Raw genomic sequence first — 19,695 nt, 5'->3', positions numbered from 1 at the left:
ACTCTTAAAAGTAGCAGAACAATGAAGTTTATTTCACAGTCGAAGAGGCTTTGAGGTTGGAGGTGAGGTTCTGCTTGACAATGTCATGATGTACTGAGGTTTTGGCATCTTTAACACATAACTTTCAGAGTTTCCCTGCAGGTTCTATGCATACCAGCTGAAACTGGAAAAGAGCAAGGAAGAACATGCATAAGAGGTTTTTGTGGAGTATATTTTTTTCTCTATGTTTTGCTGGTGGGTTCTCATTTATAGGGCTGAGCTTAGTGGCGAGGGAGAGAAAATAATCTACCTGTGCCCAGGTAGGTAAGAGGCCTATGAAATTGGAGAAAAGCCAGCTGCCTCTGCCTTAACACATCAAGCCCCAACAATTAGTTCTCCTACCTCTGTGATCAGCCACAAACCATTTCATCTGGCTCTGCAACAGCTGCTGCTCTTAGGCTTGGTGGTGCAGCTCAATAGCAAACCTTTAATAGAATATTACTGATTGATCACCCTCCATAATAGACTTTTCATAATTTCTTTTAGATTCAGCTAATATTTGTGGGCCTCCTATGTGTTGGGCACTTTCACAATCTCATTTAATCTTCACAACAAGGTGAGCCTTATTAAACCCATTTTATAGGAAGAAGGACAAAGAACTCAGAGAGGTTAGGTAATTGGAGTTGTAACTTACCCCTTACTCTTCTCTTTCTTCCAATCTTAAAGCAGTCCTTGCCCTATCAGTCAGTACTCAGTTCTCCATGGTTTCGGAAGAATGTATCTTGCTACTTAGCTACCATAGACTTAAGCAGAGCCACTCTGTACAGTTGTTTTTGGATCTCTGGAAAGTTCTTACACAGTGTGAGGAGAATTAGTTTAACCTGAGCTCAACAAAACTTACAGGTTTACTAATTGTTCTTCAGGACTCAGATGTTAGTCTTTGGTCAGGCCAAACCAAAAGTTGTTTAGACGCTAGTTATCACATTCTTTCTTTTTCTTCCTTTTGGTGCCTGTTGAAAGAAAGCCCGTCTTTCCAGAAAATGACCCCTTACCCCTCAGTCCTCCCTTTACATGGCACATTAGTTTTACTCTTGAAAGATGAACTTTAAGCAGAAATTCCCGGCTGTGACTTTTCTTTGGCTTCCCGTGTTTGACAGGAGGTACATAGACTGAAAATGCCAGCTCCCGGACATGAAGGTGCTCCGCAGGATTCCCTGTGGGATCCTCTTTTCTGCTGAAAGACTGCATGTTCTCTGATCCAGAGGATCAAAAAGGAAAAACAATTTGGCCTCAGATGATATTTACCCCAAGTGGCTGGCCGAGAACAAAGAAGAGGCAGTGGTGAGCGTTTTTGTTTTGTTATTCTTTCCCCCTCTGCAGGGACTTTTTATTATGATTATTTAAAGATATTTATAACAAGATAAACAGTTACAAATGTTGGGGAGATTGTATTGCACAGGGGCCTCTCTCTTCACAGCTGCGAGTGTTGCCTCCTGCATGTTATTAATTTAGAGGTAATCAGGTTTGCATTTGCAGCTGTGCAGCATATGTTTTTCTAAAACAGTCATGGCCATGAGCACCAGAACAATTAAGACTGGAAAAAAATGCCAGGAAGCATTTTTAAAAACTCCTCTGATAAACTAAGGATGTCTTTTAAAATTTTTGGTTTTGTGTAGTTTTATCATTAAAAAACACAAAGCAAACATGTTTTGAATAACACGAGCTGGTTGCTTTTCATAAATGTTATAAAATTTAAGTATACCATGTTTTTTTTTTTTTAATGATTTTAATTTTGTTAGTGGAGAGAGGCTAAGGCCTGAAATGCCTTCTGGCAAGAGACAGTAATAGGAGGTCAGACACAGCAAAACACATGGAATGCTGTAGCTGGAGTGTTACATCAGGGGAAAAGCTGCAATTGCTAGTTGAGAGTTACTATTTTTTTTTTTTTAACTTTCAATTGCATTCTAAATCCTTGTTGGGTTACTCTGATAAAAAAGTGTATTACCATACACAAATTGATTTCTGACACAAATGTAAACTGTCTTTACCTTTTGGATCATTTTGTGAAATTTAACAGATTACAGTTTTCTTTGAAGTAAAATTTGAAGGGAGTTATAGTATATAGATAAATAAACTCAGAATAAGGCTTGCATCAGAGAAGTCCTGAACCACGCGATGTCCTTTCAGGGTCTAACACTGCTGTTACTTTCTCCATTTAATGCAACCTATTCATTCTCTTACATTAAGTAAGAATATCAATAAAAATAAAATATACTGGAATACTTACCTAGCTAAAGTAGCTCCTGAATGAATTTGTGATTATGCAGCAAATATGCACTTTCATTTTGTTTCGTGTTTTTTTCTTAGTTTTAAAGTTAGCTTTCTGAGTGTGCTTAAGTTAGCTTAAGGAGCATGCTGACATACTAAAAAAAATGGTGTATCTCAGGGATCGGCAGACAACAGACTCAGGTTGAATCCTGCTGCCATTGTACTTGTTCATTCATTTACTTGTCTATGACTTTGCAGAGCCAAACAGTCATGAAACAGGTGTAGCTTCACCTGTGGGACCTGTGCCATTCCACAAGGCCCTCATTTTAGAAAATGTGCTCAGCTTAATGCTCTGCTGTAGCCATCTTAAAATTATTGATATATTTTTTTCCCTGAGGATATGGCTCAGTTGGAGTTGCTTGCCTAGTGTTTGGGTCACTGAGTTTAATCCCCAGTATGTGAAAAAATATTTTTATCTTGAACAAGGGACCCTATGTTTTTATTTTGCAGTGGGCCTTACAAATGATACAATCAATTCTGGTGGGAGGAATTTCAAAGCCCCCTTTTGTAGGCCTGCAAAGCCTGAAATATTTACTGGCTCTTTACAGAGGTTTGCTGACCTAGCTGATCTTTTTGTAATATAGTCAGTCCTCCATATCCACAAGTCCCCTATCCATGATTCAACCAACCTCAAATTGAAAATATTTGAAAAAGTAATTGTACTGAACATGTACAGACTTTTTTCTTGTCACTATTCCCTAAACAATACCACATAACAGTTATTAACATGACATTTACATTGTATTAGGAATTATAAGTAATCTAGAGATGACTTAAAGTATATGGAAGGATGTGTGTAGGTATACCCAAATGTTACACCATTTTATACGATATAAGGGACATAAGCACCATGGAATCTGGTATCTGTGGTGAGCCTTGGTACCAATCTCCTATGGATACAGAGGGACCATAGTATTTAAATTAGTTAATTTGTTAAGAATTACCTGAGGGTGCCTGGGGATTTAGTTCAGTGGTTCCGGTGCCTGCCTCGAAAGCACAAGGTCCCAAGTTCGATTCCCGGTACCAAAAATAAAAATAAAAATCACCTAGGGAGAATGTTAAAAATGCAAATATTCGACACTGTACTCAGAGATTCTGGTTCATGTGTGACATTTTAAAAACAAGGCCCTGGCAATGTTGTGATGTGGCCTGTCCTGACTGCACACCTGGAGAGGAGCTGGTGGGCTCTTCTTACCTTTCGTCTCCTTAGAGTCTTACCATTTCCTCCACACTAGCTCTTCCCTTTCCATCCATTTTTTATATTACAGTCAGATTAATCACCTCAAACACTGCTTTTGACATCTTACTGCTTTCCTCGCTCAAGACCTTCTAGTAATTGTCTGATCTCTGCAAGGCAGAGCCCTAACTCATCTCTTTGGCCTCCCAGGCCTCCCAAACTAGCTTCCACAAAATCACAGATGTGTTCTTGTCCCATTCCTATGCAGAGGCAGTGAATGACAGAGTCCAAGGAAAACTTGGTTTCACATCCGGGTTTTGCTACTCACTAACTCCGTAGTCTTCAGTGAAACTCAGAATCTTTATCTTGAAAATTGAGCCCATAACTGAATATTATGCTTTGAGAAAGACAAACCTTGTTTCTCTAGTATGTTTGCTCAAATTGCATAAGTTCACTTTAACCATAAGAAAGCATCAGACAAACGAAATCAAGGGACCAGTAATCTTCCAAAGCGTCAAGTCAGGACAAACAGAGAAGACTAGGACTCAGAAACAGAAGGAGGCTAAGGAAACTCACCAAATGCAATGTGTGTTGTTAGGTTGGGTCTTGGACCAGAAGAAGGACAGTAACAGAAAAATTTGTGAAATTTGAATAAGGCCTGCTTTAATATTGCTGCATCAGTGTTAACTTTTGGTCTTTGATAATTGAGCTATGGTTATATACAACATTAGAGGAAGCAATGTGAGGGACATATGGAAGATTTCTGTAGTATTTTTGGGGACTTTTATGTAAATCTAAAATTAGTTCAAAATTTAAATTGAGATAATAATATCTATATTACAAGGGAAGTGGTAAAATAGCTAGAACTCTGAGGACTTTTTTTTTGGTACTGGGGATCGAACTCGGGGCCTTTCACTTGCGCAGCAGGTGGTAAAACCACTGAGCTAAATCCCCAGCCCTAGCTGAAACATTTTGAGTGAGCATAGTGACACGTGCCTGTAATCCTGGCACTCAGGAGGCTAAAGCGGGAGGATTGTGAGTTCAAAGGCAGCCTGCATTATATAATAAGACTCTATCTCTAAAATAAATAAATAAATAAATAAATAGAAATTTTGAGACTAAAAAATGTATGACGATGATCTGTTTTACAACAATGGAAATATACTTAACATTACAGTACTGCACAGTTATAAAAATGGTTATGATGGTAAATTTCATGTTGCATGTGGTTTTTTTTTTTTTTTTTAATAAAAAAGGGTCTCACCATGTAGTTCAGGCTGGCCTCAAACTTGTGGTAGTCCTCCTGCTTTAACCTCTGAGTGCAGGGATAACAAGTATGCTCCACCACATCTGGCTTGCGTTGCATTTTATATATATATATATATATATATATATATATATTTTTTTTTTTTTTTTACTGGGATCGAACTTGGGTCCTTGGGTCCTTGCACTTGCAAGGGAGGTGGTAGCACCACTGAGCTAAATCCCTGGCCCTATCACAATTTTTAAAAAGGATGATTGCTGAATTTCACTCTAGGAGTCAGATCACAATGTGTGTTTTCCAGGAAATTTTCCAAGAAGCCATCTGTTAAAATTGCCTCCTATAGCAGGGACAAATGTCTCTAATTCTAGGAAGGCCAGAGAACCTGCCCCAGGCCAAGCCAAGATGAGTCATTCTTGGAGATTCTGAGGATGGTGAAGTATCTGAGAAATTCTTAGTGAAAGGCATGATGAGATACTCAAGATATTACTACAAGGAACCATGAGGTATCTAAGATTACTCATGCAAGTAATGTGTGATATCCATGACTATTGGTGGAATACCCAAGTGTCTATGAAATCCAATCCTCCGCTTTCAAGGAATGTCTAGAATGACAAATATAGGAAATTGGCAATACTAAATTGCATAAAATTAGTGATGAATGAATGTTGTGGACAGTAAGAGGTCCAGAAGTCTAGAGTTCCAAAAGGGGCACTTACTACTGCTTTACTTATACAAAAAGTGGACTTGCTAAAGGCTTCTTTCTCACTTAAAACTGGTTCTTCCTTGAAGAATTACTGGTAGGACCTTCAAGTATTTCCCTTTTTGGGGCTACTCCCTGATTGCCTGTTGTCTGGGATTTCAAGACAGGGTGAAATCTACTTAAATGACTTCAGCAATGTAGCACAACCAAGGTATAAGGCAGCAAGGAATGTGCTTTATCTGTGCCCTTTGTCACTGTGAGTGTGGGTGGATCATTGGCTCAAATACCAGATTCAGTGAATCAGGATGCTTGAAGAAAGCATGAAGTTCAAGTAGGATTCATTAATGGAGAAAGAGCTTGTTGCTTAATATTTTATTGAACACCCACAGTTCGAGCCAATGTGAAGCTCAAGCAATCAAACAGCTGGGCAAGTATTTTTGGGGGGGCCAATAAATAAGAGCTGTATGGTACAGCTAGGGAGTGAAAAGAAACATAAAATCCAGAACCTGCTTTGAAAGAATTCACACTGTGCTTGGGAAAACGTGATGAAAATACACAAAATTAAGGGAACATTTATTATTGGAATGGAACTGAGTGCTATATGTTGTGATACAGCCTTTATATAAGACACGAGTCAAAGAAGAGACGAATATAAATGGAAGTGGTGAAGGTAAGTATTTAAGAACTACCTTTAGTCAGATGTGGTGGCATACCCCTGTAATCCCAGTATTCTGGGGAGCTGAAGCAGGAGGATCTCGAGCTTCAGCCCAGCCTGGGAAGCTTAGTGACTTATCAAAATTCTGTCTCAAAATAAAAAGTAAAAAAAGGGCTGGGAATGTAGTTCAAAGTAAAGATCCTGGGGTTCAGTCCCCACTAGGATTTAAAAAAATAAAAATATTGCCAGGTGTGGTGGTGCATGGCTGTAATCCTAGCACTTAGGAGGTTGAGGCAGGAGAACCGCTTCGAGTTCAAGGCCAGCCTGTCCCACAAAGCGAGACACTCTCTCAAAAAAAAAAGTTCCTTTTACACGAGTTTAGTGTTTTGCTACATGTGGTTTAAGATGTTAATTTCTGATCACCAACTGTGATATAAATAACATCATAATCCTGTACCCAAGCTGAGAAGAAGTAGTCAGTGGGGCTAGTATTTAAAACTTAATTCAATTAATTGTTGGCAGATGCAAGATTGATCAGGGTCAGAGATAACTGGGATAGGGAAATAGAATACTCTTCAAATTTTAAAAAGGGCTATTCATGAACATTTAATAGCAAATTGCTATGGAAACTTCTGAACTTTGTTTTTAGCAAATGATGGGAATTCTATTTTGCCACGAGGGGGATGGGAAGCAGAGGTTGTTAAGAGGAAGCTTCAAAGGGCAAATGGGAAAATGAGTTCTTCTTTTTGATAATTTGTCTCAAATTGGCTTTTTGCCCGCACCCATCCCCCCAAAACAAAGAAAGAAAAGACCAAAGAAAACTGCATGCAAAGACTGATTCTGATGCCTTGAATCCCTTCAATCCCACAATTCTGAGAAAGGCTCAGGATTAAGGGCACAGTTTTGTTGTTACCATACTTGGTACTATTAGGATGAAATTAAACAGTGATTAAAAACAGTTAAGTGTCAATGAGTGAAGTCCAACTTTGCTCTTTCTTTATACTGAAAAAATATATACCTATGCTAGTGCAGGGGTGGTGAACCTATAGCACATGTGTCGCAGCAAGCACACAGAGCCCTCTTGTCAGCATGCAATCCAAGTTGCCCCAGCAGCTGAGCATCAGATAACAGTTGTTTTTTCTAAACTAAAACCTCAGTATTCAGATTTAAATACAGTGTTGGCGCTTTGCGATAAATAAATCGGTTTGGGGTTGCAGTTTGGGCACTCGTCACTAAAAGGTTCGCCATCACTGTTAATGGAAATGTAACAGTGCAGCCCCTGAGAAAAACACCATGTTGATCCTTACAAAATTAAACATTGAATTTCCATATAATTCACCAATTCCAGTTTTGGGTGTATACACAGAAGAATTGAAAGCAGATACTTGAACAGATTTTTGTGTAACCAGTGTTCACAGCAGTATCATTCACAATAGCCAACAGGAAGAAACAGCCCAACTGGCTATGAATAGAGGAGTAAATAAATGAAATATGGCATATACATACAATGGAAGATCGGTTAGCCTTGGGAAGGAATGGAGTTCTGACAGTTGCTACAGCATGGATGGACCTTGAAGACATTATGCTAAGTGAAATGAGTCACACATGAAAGGACAAATACCACAAGAATGCTCTTATACAAGGATCCTGGAGTGGTGAAATTCATAGATGGAATGTAGAATAGTGACTATCAGGAGCTGAGAGGAGTGAAGAGTAATTACTTCACAGGTACAGAGTTTTATTTGGGGAGGAGGAAAATGTTCTAGAAATGGATGGTGGTGATAGTTGCACAACAATGTGATTATAGTTAAGGTCACTGAATTGTGCATTTAGAAATGGTTACCTTGGTAAGCTTTGTGTTATGTATACTTTATGACAATAAAAACTCAGATACTTCACCTAAAGATATGCTTACGCAATTTATTATTTTCTTGAATGAAGAACTCTTTTCCTTCTACCACTTCAATCAGGCATTCCTTCATGAATTCTAAATATATTGCAATGTCAATTGAGGCAGTGATTATTGTGATTGTGGATAGAGGAGCCTTAGGAATTGTAGCCTAGCAAACCCAAACCTAGATGCGAGAAGCTATAAAATGCAACATCTTCATGCACACTTATTTATGGATTCACTTGTGGGTTGAGGGTATTTGGGGAGGAGGTAGAAAATGGGGAGTAAAGGTATGCAGGCAGTAACAAGGATGTGGTAGGGTGTGAGGGAGTGGGATAAAGGACAGTAAAGCGCCACCCTGATTGGAGGGGAGGTTGTATGACAATAAGTAATGAGATAAAATGGTGCATTGTGCAAGGTCAGACTATGGAGGGAGTTCAGGCTTGATATATAAGTCATAGGGATTCATGGTAGTTTCTTATTCTATAAATGCCTATATCAAAAGATAAATTCTTTCTAATGGTGTCCGTATTCCTCAAAGAAAAGGAAGAGATACGTCCTTCAGTCTTCAGAATTCTTCATCCTTTTTCTCAAGGCCCTGCTATGTGCAAAGTTTCTTTAAAATGCAGATCTTCATGTGTGGAAAAATGAAGCCATTGAAAGAAGGCAAATTATATTTGCACAGTGCATAATGACTACACTCCAGTGATTTGGGTAAATGACAAAACTGATAACGGGGGTTTTGAAATTCATCCTTGTGAAAAACTCCCTGTCATCTTTAGTTATCTGATTTGCTTTTCTTAAAATCTGAGGCAAGGCTTACACTGCATTGACTTGGGGCATAAATATAAATGTTTCCTGTACTTTTTTTCTGTTGACATCATCCTCTAGCTGGAGAACATGGAGACTTTGTTTGACTTGGAGAAGGTCATGTATTTACCAATGGCTGAAGGGTGATTAAGAAATAATGTAACTTCAAAGAGGCTGTGGAGAGAGGCCTCGATAAAGATTGCTTGGATCCCTTCTATATATTATGGGAAGTTAATCTAGGTTAAATTTGAACCAGTCCTGTTGGATAGGTCATTGAAGGTTAAATATGGGCTCAAGTGTCTCTAGTTTTGTAAAAACACTGTCTACAATGGTAGGTTCTTGCATTAAGAGGCCGACTCTACTGACAGCATCTTGTATGATACTGATCTGGGGATCTGAACAGATGTTAAGCTCCTTTTAAACGCCTAAAAAGTGGGAGCTTACATTTTTCAAAGACTGCATTTAACAAAACAGAGTGTGGTGAACGAATATTACTAACACAGGGAAAGAAGGTGTTAAAGCAACTATTCCTACAGGAGAAGGTTATATGTTGAGAAAACTACCAATAATTTTCAGAGAGCACTGAGAAGTAGGATCAATCAGGTCCTTTCTTTTTGACTAATGATGAACTCTGTGAATTATGATAGTGCAGAAAGTGGCCAAGCTATAGTTTCCATTTCCAACCAAGTCACAAAAAATCTTAAAAGGTAGAAAGTGCTCAGTATATGTCATTTGTCATAAATCCCAGCTGTGTAGCACAGCTAAAAGTGCTTTGCCAAAAAGTAAAGACCCAGAAGGGAATATGTTCACTTTAATTTTCAGGCGTTTGTAGACGTGTAGTCTCTAGGATATTATCTCCTACTACATCTGGCTATTGGGCACTTGAAATGTGCCAAGTGTGCACCGAGATGTGCTATAGAATATAATGTACCCATCCTGTTTCACAGGCGTAGTACAAAAATGAAAAAAGAACGGACAGTATCTCTATTTGGCTATCTTTGATTAGAACTAAATAAATTACTAAAGTTATTTTTACGAGCTCCTGTCTGCTGGGGGATCGAACTCAGGGCCTTGGGCATGCGAGGCAGGCGGCAGCACCACTGAGCCAAATCCCCGGCCCAATTAAAGTGGTTTTTTTTGATACCAGGGATGGAATTCGGGTCCTTGGTCTTGCCGCGCAGGCAGCGGAACCACTGAGCTAAATCCCCGGCCCCCTGCCTGCTGTTTAATGTGTCTAAAAAGAGTTAAATTACGAAGTGGCTGGCATTGTATTTCTGTTGGATAGCACTGGTGCAGATGGTACCACAGTGATAACAAACAATAAGGAACTTCATTCTGCTGTCATACATGTAAGTCAAAACTCCATTAAGAAATAGGAATGAGTTTTTTTGATCCCTAAATTATTGTCTTAAAAAATGAACTGCATCTTAGGTTTTAAAAAATATTCAAAGTAATCATTCTTCATACAATTCCTTTAGCATTTGCTTAATTTATTTCAGTATGCTATCATAATAACCTTCTATTCTTTGGAAAAATTAGATCAGCTGATTAAATCCCCTTCTAAGCATTTGGAAGGGGGCAGCCAAAGAAAGCTGATTTGAATACAGGGAATAAACAGTAATTAAACTGTAAATGTTGATTTTTCTTTTGAAGTCCAGTGGTATGTTTGGTGTGAATAAAGAGCACATTGTCAGCTATTATTTCTGCTGCCACAGTTATGGCGTGTGAGAATCCCTAAGAGGCTATGTTAAATTGGGGAGTTTCCCAGGACTGCTGTACTGAAACTTCCTTTGTTTATATTAAAGCCCCGATTATTTTTTCCCCCTCTCAAACAGTACACACTGATTTTGGATAAAATCTGAGAGTTTTTTCTGCCACTTCAGACTCATCTACTTCACTGTATTCTGGAGAGTTCATAAACCTGGAACTGTACATGCTCAGAGGAAGTAGGAACAGGTTTATTTCATTCACTGTGCATTTTCAGGAGACTAAAATAGCAGTTTCAACCTGGGCTCTTTATTATACTAACCTGGGGAGCGTTAAAAAGTCCTGGGATCCAGGGTGCACACTACATCAATTATGTTGGAATATTTATCCCAGTAAATACTAACACTTCCCAGGTGGTGCCAGTGTGAGCAGAGGCACACAATGCTCAGCGACATCTTGCACACATCCTCCAGGAATCTCGCTTGTCCTAGCTGAATGGGTTAGCTTTCTGAATGACTTTCCCCCACACAAGTGAAGATTAGGAGGGCTGTCATTTTCTCGCTCTGATGCACAGAGGAATGTACACTTTCCTCATGCCCTAATATAAACACTGAAGAGACTTTGATGATTATAAAGCTGATATAAGCTCAATAATTAATTGGGCTGGCTTTATTCAGGATATGTGATGCAAACTACAGTATTTGTTTCTTAAAACCACACACACACACACACACACACACACACCAGCAAGGTGTTGTCCACTGCTAATAGATCATCACAAGTTATTTCTCACAGTATCAACAATTTCAGCCAGATTTCAGAGGATAGATTCAGCGTGATAGTATTATTGAGTCTGTGCCAAATCATTTTAGGTTGGATATTCTTATCTTTGCAAATGTAATCTATTATCATGTGATCCAAGTTTTTTTGTTGTGAAATGTCTTTTAATCTGGTCCTATAGCATTTAAGGCCTTTGATAGGTGAAAGTATTTTGTAAACTATAAAGCACTAAGCAAGCAAGCTAATTCATTCATTGCATGCCTTTTATGAAGCTTGGAGTTTTCATATTTAAAGTCAGTATCAAACAAGATAATCCCTACTATAGGTAACCAAAAAGGTGGTTTATTGTGAGGTTGCTGTTTGGGGAGGGAATAGCCTTCTTTTAGTAGTTGACAAATGAGTAAATGGTAGATTATTAAATCCTTGCATCAGTGGCAATTTGTTGTGGACTGTCTTATTATCAATAACTTTGAGAAGTTCATTTGTTCATTCATTCACTTAACAAACATTCATCTACCAAGTGTCAGGTAATGTTCTAGGTGCTGGGGATACAGCAATGAACAAAGCAGAGCAACACCGAAGCCATTGTTGCTCTCCCAAAGTTTACTTTACTCTAGTTGTGGGAGATCAAGTACTGTATATTCAAGTAAATCATGTTTTAGAGAAAAATAAAGCAGAGACAGGAATAGGTAGCACCAGATTATAATTTTTCATGTGACTGGAATCTGCTTCACTAGAAAGGTGACATTTGAGCAAAAGATTTAAGTAGGTGAGAGGGCAAACCACATAAATGTCAGAGGAAGGGTGTTCCAGGCAGCAGGAACAGTAGTTCAAAGGGCCTGGGGGGGCGTGCACTGGGGCATGCGAGATAAAATAGAGTATACCCAGTTAAATACGAAATTAGATGAACAGTACATAAAAATTATGTGTTGTGAAAAATTTGGGATTTATTTATACTAAAAGATTACAGTATCCTGTGCTTTTATTTCATAAATTTGCCAACATCTAGCAGATTCAAGGGAGTGAAAGGTGGCCCATGGCTGGAGAGGAGAGAGGAAGGGGAGACTAGAAATAGATGAAGTCAAACAGCTTCTGGGGACCAGAAGGAAGGTGCAAGGCCTTTAGGCCACTGTAGGAACTTTAGCTTTCACTCCAACTGTGACTAGAAGTTACTGGAGAGACGCTGTGACCTTCCTTAAAGTTTGGAAGGACCAGTTGGCCTGCTGTGTTTTGTGCTGAAGGACAAGAACAGGCCCAGGGAGTTCAGGAAGGAGGTTATGGCAAACCTGAGGGGAGAGATAATGGACGTGATGAGGAGCAATGGGCTGGGTGTACTCTGATGGGAAACCAATACGGAACGTTTGCTGATGGGTTGAATGTGGGGCATGAACAGAAAATAATCTGAAGAATGATGGGGTTGCCTTTAAACGAGGGGAGGAAACTTTAGTTGGAGCAGAGTTGGTTTGGGCGATGGAGTAGTGAGAATGCACGAGAAGATCATAAATTCATTTTTGACCTAAGCCTGAGGGGTCTATTAGATAGCCAAGTGGAAACATGAAGTTGGTAGTTTATGTTTCTCAAATAGAAAAATCTGGAATTGCATCCTTTCACCCAAGTGGAAAAGAAAAATGAAAGTAAGGATGAAGAATGGGCAGGAAGGCCATTTGAAAGAAAGTGGTGTCCTCCATCCTGCTCAGGTGACTTTACTGAGGACTGTGACTATCTTTGTGAGCTGATAAGTAGAGGCAGCTACTGATGCTTTGTATATCTCAAATCCCAGGGAAGGAAGGCTTAGAGTTCTCTGGTGACCTGTGCAAGAGTCACATCTGGAGGTCACATCTGCATACTTCGAGCTGCCAAAGCATGGCTGAGGCACTTAACGCTCCCCTCTCAGTTCTGTCCCTTAGTCTTATGTAGTGCTGTAAGGTTTAGCTGTTCTTACCACTTCCTCTCATAAGAAAAAATATTATATGTATATATGCATGCATATGTATATATGAGTTGCTCTTGCTACAAATTACCTCAGAAGGAAAAAAATCTTTCTATGGAGGAGTGAAATAAATCTTTTTTGTTGATGTTTATTGTTGTTCTTATTCATAATAGCAGCACAAGAGAGCCACATTGATGGGCTCTTCCTGTCTGGCTCCACTCAGCACTGCCTCTTGTGTGTCCTTTTCCTTTCCTCAAGGTCTGAGCTGGACTCTGGATTCCTTTCAGAGCTCAGGCAGCAGCGGATATTATCACTTCATCTCTCCCTCCCACTAAAACTTGGCTCCTCCTCAAGGCTCTTTCACATTTTCCCACAGTTTCCTTCTTGGTTCTTTTCCTGTCTGCCTCTATGTTCTCTCCTCCCCTTCTCTGTAGGTTCTGTGAGAACTTGGCAATTTTCTCTTTGGCTTGTTTTGTTATGTATTCTCCCCTTTTATCCTTCCCCATTTTATTTCTTATGGTTTGTTATATACTGAAATTTGTTTTGCATTTTTATTCTATCTGACTCTAATTGATAAGGGTTAGAATGGAGTTTTTCGTTTTTTAAGCTTCATTAGGCTACTTGTGGGTTTTTCAGTTTCATGCAGAAAGCAATAATACATTCCTAATAACAGAACTTGATTTGGGAAAGTTCTGATGCTGCTCTCTCCGTCAAGCCTGTGGCTGCCAGTCCAGATAAATAGACAACAATTGCCATTAGTATTTCTTTTCAAGATTATCGAATGCTATTTGAAAGTTTCCCACTGGTTTACTTTTTGAAAGATATTGTTTAGTCAAGAGATCTGGATGTAGGAGACCTACATGGCGCAAGTCACTTGGTTCAAGTTTTTCAACAGTTGAGTTAACTTGAGCTCAGATTTAGTTCTAGTTTGCATGGCCTCTGGCTCTGTTTTTCTGCTAAGCTAGATTTGAATTCAAAACCCCTTTTCTTTGATGACAGTTCGTGCTCAGTGAGGACAAGTTCTCATCTTCATACAATGATGTCTCAATAGTTTTTCCACTTTGGGTTCCTGGCGAATGTGATAGGGGTGAACTTTTAAAGAAGTTGATTGATAATCACTATGCCCCCTTGAGTGGGTACTAAATAAACTTTCTTAGGGCAAAATCTACTTTGTGGACTGTATTTTTGTGGTGATCTTCCATGGGCTATCTTGTCTTTGGAAGTGTAGCTTTCAAATTTGTAGCCTGGATAAACACAGCAAGGGTATCTTTTTTCTTTTTTGTAAGCCACAGGTATTGAACGCTCTTTTTCTGTGCTAGGCACTGGTAGTTCTTCACATAGAAGACTCATTCAGTTCTTACAATCCGTTTTATAGTTGGAGATTCTTAGAAGGCTTAATCAGATGCTCAGGATATGAACCAGAACTAATTTAGTGCCTGTGCTCTTACAGACAGTACATCCTAGTGCAATATGGGGCCGAAAACTAAATCAGCAGAAGAGAATCAACACAATTTGTTTCTCTTCTCTCAGAGATTTTAGTTTTCCTAGAAAATTTGTAATACTTGTTTGAAATCTAAACATTGGATTGCTTTTGCCATATTATAATACCATCTCTCTATTCCCAGAGTCAGTACCCTGATTAACCAAAAGAAATCCTGGCTCTCTAAGCTTCTGTTTTTTCTTTTTTCTTTTTAATGGTGGTGGCGATGAAACTCTAGGCCTTGTGCATGCTAGGCAAGTGCTCTACTACTAAGCTCCATCCCTGACATTAAGCTGCTGATTTTTAAACAGTATTGTTTTGAATATAGGGAGGCCCTGAATAAAAAAAGCAACTGTACACCTGCAACAGACTAAAAAACTATTGAATGCCAAGCTACAGGGAACATGTGCTCATTCAAGACATACTGTTTATTTCTTCAGTTATTTCTACATAGTGCTTGATACAGTCCTAATGCATATAAGAGATACTCAATAAATTGTTAATATGTTAATTCAGGTTAAAAATGGTGGTAGAAGATGAGAATGGTTTGGTATCTTTACTGGTATTCCAAACAGCAGGTCAGAAGATGAATTCCAAATTGGAAGTTAAACTCAATCAACCCCTTTTCATGTGTGCTTGATGAGGTGTTTCTGATGGGGCTTTTTTCTGTCAAGCTTGAAAGATCATCTTGTCATAGAGGTCAAATTCCTCATTATCAGGAAATAGAGAAATAGGCTAGAAACTGCTTGGACTTTTGCTGGTATCCTTCTTCCTTTCTCATGGCTTACACATAAGAAAGAAATACAGAAAATTTATAGGTGTCAGGTGGGATGACCATATGGAAATAAGACTTTATTATGTTTCCCCCTCTGCTGCCTACTACGATCATATACTCAGATGTAAGAAAAATGTGACTGACATCAGGTGGCAACAAATTCATAATTCCATTGCTGCTGCTGTATTCAGCCTTCTAGGGCCCCCAGCGTGTAGTAAAGATTCTGAAGCTAACCACCTCTGGGCTTGAATTCTGGCGCTTTCACTTGCTGGTTGCTTTTTATCCCACCTATCAAGTACTATCAGAATAGTACTTATCTAATATGGTTATTGTGAAGATTAAAATGACTAATGTCTCTAACAAATTTAGCATAGTACTTGGCATCTGGTAAGTACTGAATATGTAATAGCTGTTTTAAAATTATAATTTGAAGCTGGGTGTGGTGGTGGATGGCTGTCATCCCAGCACTTGGGAGGCTAAGGCAGGAGGATTGCCTCGAGTTTGAGGCCAGCCTGGGCTACATAGTAAACTGAAAGCCAGCTTGAACTATATAGTGAGACTCTGTCTCAAAAAAAAAATTATAATTTGAAAGAGATGCTATTTTATTAGTTGAAAATGTTGACAGAAATGGAGATAGAAGTTCATTAAGAATGGAGAGATAGGGCTGGGGATTTAGCTCAGTGGTTTCACCGCCTGCTGCACAAGCCCAAGTACCTGAGTTTGATTCCCGGTACCAAAAAAACCAAAAACAACAACAACAAAAGAATGGAGAGAAAATTCCAGTATGTAAGTCATGTAAGAGTGAGGAAAGGATCATACTGTTATTCTGTGCTGTGAGAGAAGACTGAATCATTTCTGTTACCAACAGTAAAGGCTGAGAGCAATAGTAGGGTGTGGACCAATAAAGGTTCTGTCTACCTGGAAGTGACTTATCTCCTTTCTCTAATTTAATAAAGTAGAATGATGTTGGAGTAGCTAAGAAGAGAGACTATGAAAGTGTCCAGAGTGGGAAGAGGGGAGTGGAAGAGAGGAAAGGTTCTATGGTCAGTCCCAATCTTCCTTCTTAAGCTTTGGCCAGAGCATCATCTAATATCTAATGCTCTCTGCCACCCTGAGTTACTGAGCATGGAGAGTGCTCTGAATTAAGCTGTGTAGCAAATGAGTGCCTGATTCCCACTCTTGTAACCAGCAAGTGTAAGGTTTCTTAGCCAAGTTCATCTCAAGGGCAAAGGCCTACGTGCTGTTTTATGAGGGATGGTATCTTCTTTTATGATTAAGTATGTAGGAAGCTGTATTATCATATCAGGAGAGAGACTGCCCTACAAACTCACTTGGGGTGAAAGGAAATATCTTTGAACTCTGGGACTCAGCAGGTAGTCATCTATATTCTTGCCATTGATGTGTGAGCAGAGAAGCTGAGAGCACTCTCACCTTAGCATGCAATCCTCAAAAGCCAGCACTACTGTAGGCAAGCAGAGATTTTTCTTCTCGTCCTTGCTAAGTATTTGCTTTCTACTCTGTACATATTTTCGGATGAACTATATTTAGCTTTCAGATTAGCATTTGGAAGTCATTCTGATTTTGTTTAAAACTGAGATCGTAGCCTGAAGTATTGGGCTGTGGATTATTCTTCAGATTTCATTAGTACTCTTGGACGCTACTTGTAAACTCACTGCCTTTCAAAATAAAGGCATTGGGATTTCCTTCCTCTTAATGTGTGAGCAACTCTATCAAATCCCTTCTGACTTTCATGCTGACATTAGTTTGGTTGACTTCCTTGAAGCAAGGCAAGCAAATTCTCCAAATACCAAACAGAAGATGGAGATTCAAAGGTCATTGTTTTCCTTCATGCTGCCCCTCCTCCACCCCCACCCTGGCTAAGGGTGTAAGGAGTTCAGATCACTGCACAAGACACCAGGACACTGGATACTGACAATTGTCCTTGATGCCAATTCAACCTCTAAGTTTTCTGTATCATAAAATCAATGTTTTAAATATTTATTTTATTAATTAAGTTTATTGGTACATTTTAGGTATACATTATGATCACATTCATCAGAGAGAATTTGCACATGATATATAACCAATGTTTATTCTACATTTGCAACTCCTACATTGTACTCCCTGACCCGATTCTCTTGCTTTCCACTGCCAATGGATTTGCATCATTTCTGTGTATTCCTTGTGTGACTGCCCTGTCTCCAGCTCTGTTGAGACTGTCTGTGGGTGGTTTCCCTGTGTGGAATGACAAGGGCAAAGTTCAGAAACTTCCATGATTCATTTCCTCTTTGCTGCACGCAGTGGATGGTTTTCTGAGTGAGTCACTCAGATGCCAAACACAGGAGGGATATTCTTCACATAGAGGCCCTAAGTCTCCGCTATACCCTGAATTGGGAGAACTGACTTCTTAATATTGCCTTTAAAATTTTGTATTTTTTTCTGATGATTTCATAAGCCGATTTGTATTTTCTTTCTTTGTGTCTGATGACTGATTTGTGAAGGCTGCTTGCCCTTTGAAGAACTTTCTTGTATATTCCTGGAGTTCTTCTGAGTTCTGACTGAAGGAATTCATCTTTTAAGATATATCTCAAACATACCTTCATATTAACACATTCTCTATAATGTCATCTATAACTGAAGTGTTAAGAGCCATCTACTCCTGGCTCTTCAAAAATCTACCCTCTTCTTATTCTTCTAGAGTAACAATCTGTGGGAGGAACATAGACATCAACTGAGGAAGATAATGTTCAAATACCTAGAGCTAAGATTTGCAGCAAGGTGTCATTTTCTCAATGAAGGGAGGTTGTTATTTTCTTTTTTAACCTCTAAAAATTATGAAATAGAACATCCAAACAGAAAACAAATGCACATTATAATGAATAACTACAACGTGAACACCCTACATCAAGAAATAAAACTGGCCAGCCCAGAAGCCCATCCTTTGTTTACCTTTGCAGCACACCTCTTCCCACCCTCCTGGGGTATCTCTATCCTGACTTTGTGCGAATCACTTCCTTGCTTTTCTTACCACTGTGTATGCAAAGTCATTATTATTGTTAAAGCAATATCACTTCTATCTTCTGCCAGTGGCACTATGCAATTCATTTGTATTAAGTAATGAGCACAGGATGACATTGGGCTGGAGTTGCATGTGTGTGAGTGTGTACTGTTTTCTCCCCACCCCAAAATTCCACAGAACTGCTTACCCCTGTATCCTGTGTCAGGAACTAAGAATACTCCTGCGGAAACGCATGTTTAAAATAATGACAATGAAGAGATGAAACAAGCATGGAACTGTGAATGGTATCACTCTTGTGCTCTGGGGTCCTTGAGCTGCGAGTAGAGTTAAATAATTTGTTATGGGAAGTAGGACTCTTCTTCTCCTTATACCCCCCCCCCCTTTTATTTAGGTACCAGAGATCAAACTCGGGTCCTTGCACTTGGGGGCCAGGCGCCAGAACCACTGAGCTAAATCCCCGCCCCCTCACCCTCTTATTTAATTTATCTGAGAAGTGTCCCAAGGGGTTCTAAACTCTGCAGAACTTGGAATGGAAAGGGTCTATTTACTGATCCTGGACTTCCCCCCTTGGCTGCCTACCTCTGGAACATACTTGCTATTTGAGCATATTTCTTCATCCCTGGAACTCACCCTAAGGATTCTTTGATCTTCTTTGGTCTGACATATTCTTTGCTGAGATGGAAAAAGAAGACAAGTGGGAATGGAACATATAACCTGATTCTTAACCACTTTTACTGTGCTTTCATTTTTGTGATAGGCTCAGGCAGATTTGTTAAAGAAGGGAAATAAAACTAACATTTATTGTACTTCTACCCTGTGCAGGTACTTTTGAATTCCATTATCTTTATTAAATACTAAAAACGCTACAGGATAATTATTTATTGTCTTTACTTTGTAATGGAGGCCATTACATTTCAGAAAGCTTAAGAAACTATCAAGGATCACCAAATTAGAAATGGCCACCTCTGGTAATTAAAGCCAACTTACCAAACTTCTAATATCATATGGCTGATGACCTTGGAGTGCCCTTGGCAACCTTTTTTTTTTTTTTTAAAGAGCTTCCAGTTCTGTTAAAAAAAATTTCTTGAGTTTATTAGAAGTAATAGATTTAAAGCCCCCAATATTTTTCTTCTTTAGAACACTGACAAGGCTAGTGGATAAATGGCTTCAAGGCATGGTGCCTCCACCAGGAACTCAGGG

The 19,695-nt window shown here is 39.1% G+C and overlaps 1 long non-coding RNA gene across 1 annotated transcript in view; it reads left to right on the top strand.

The window, feature by feature from the left end:
• Positions 1 to 592: 592 nt before the first annotated feature.
• The window catches only part of LOC110349224 (uncharacterized), a 253,451-nt gene continuing 234,348 nt past the window's right edge, over positions 593 to 19,695 (top strand). The window contains exon 1 of the long non-coding RNA XR_015443472.1: positions 593 to 1,320. This is a non-coding gene — a long non-coding RNA (uncharacterized LOC110349224). The remainder of the gene's footprint in view (positions 1,321 to 19,695) is intronic.

Source organism: Heterocephalus glaber, unplaced genomic scaffold (genome assembly GCF_053883595.1).
Source record: "Heterocephalus glaber isolate CG9 unplaced genomic scaffold, H.glaber_assembly_v1.0 deba00001571, whole genome shotgun sequence".
NCBI classification, from domain to species: domain Eukaryota; kingdom Metazoa; phylum Chordata; class Mammalia; order Rodentia; family Bathyergidae; genus Heterocephalus; species Heterocephalus glaber.
This window is presented reverse-complemented; position numbering and strand designations above follow the sequence as displayed.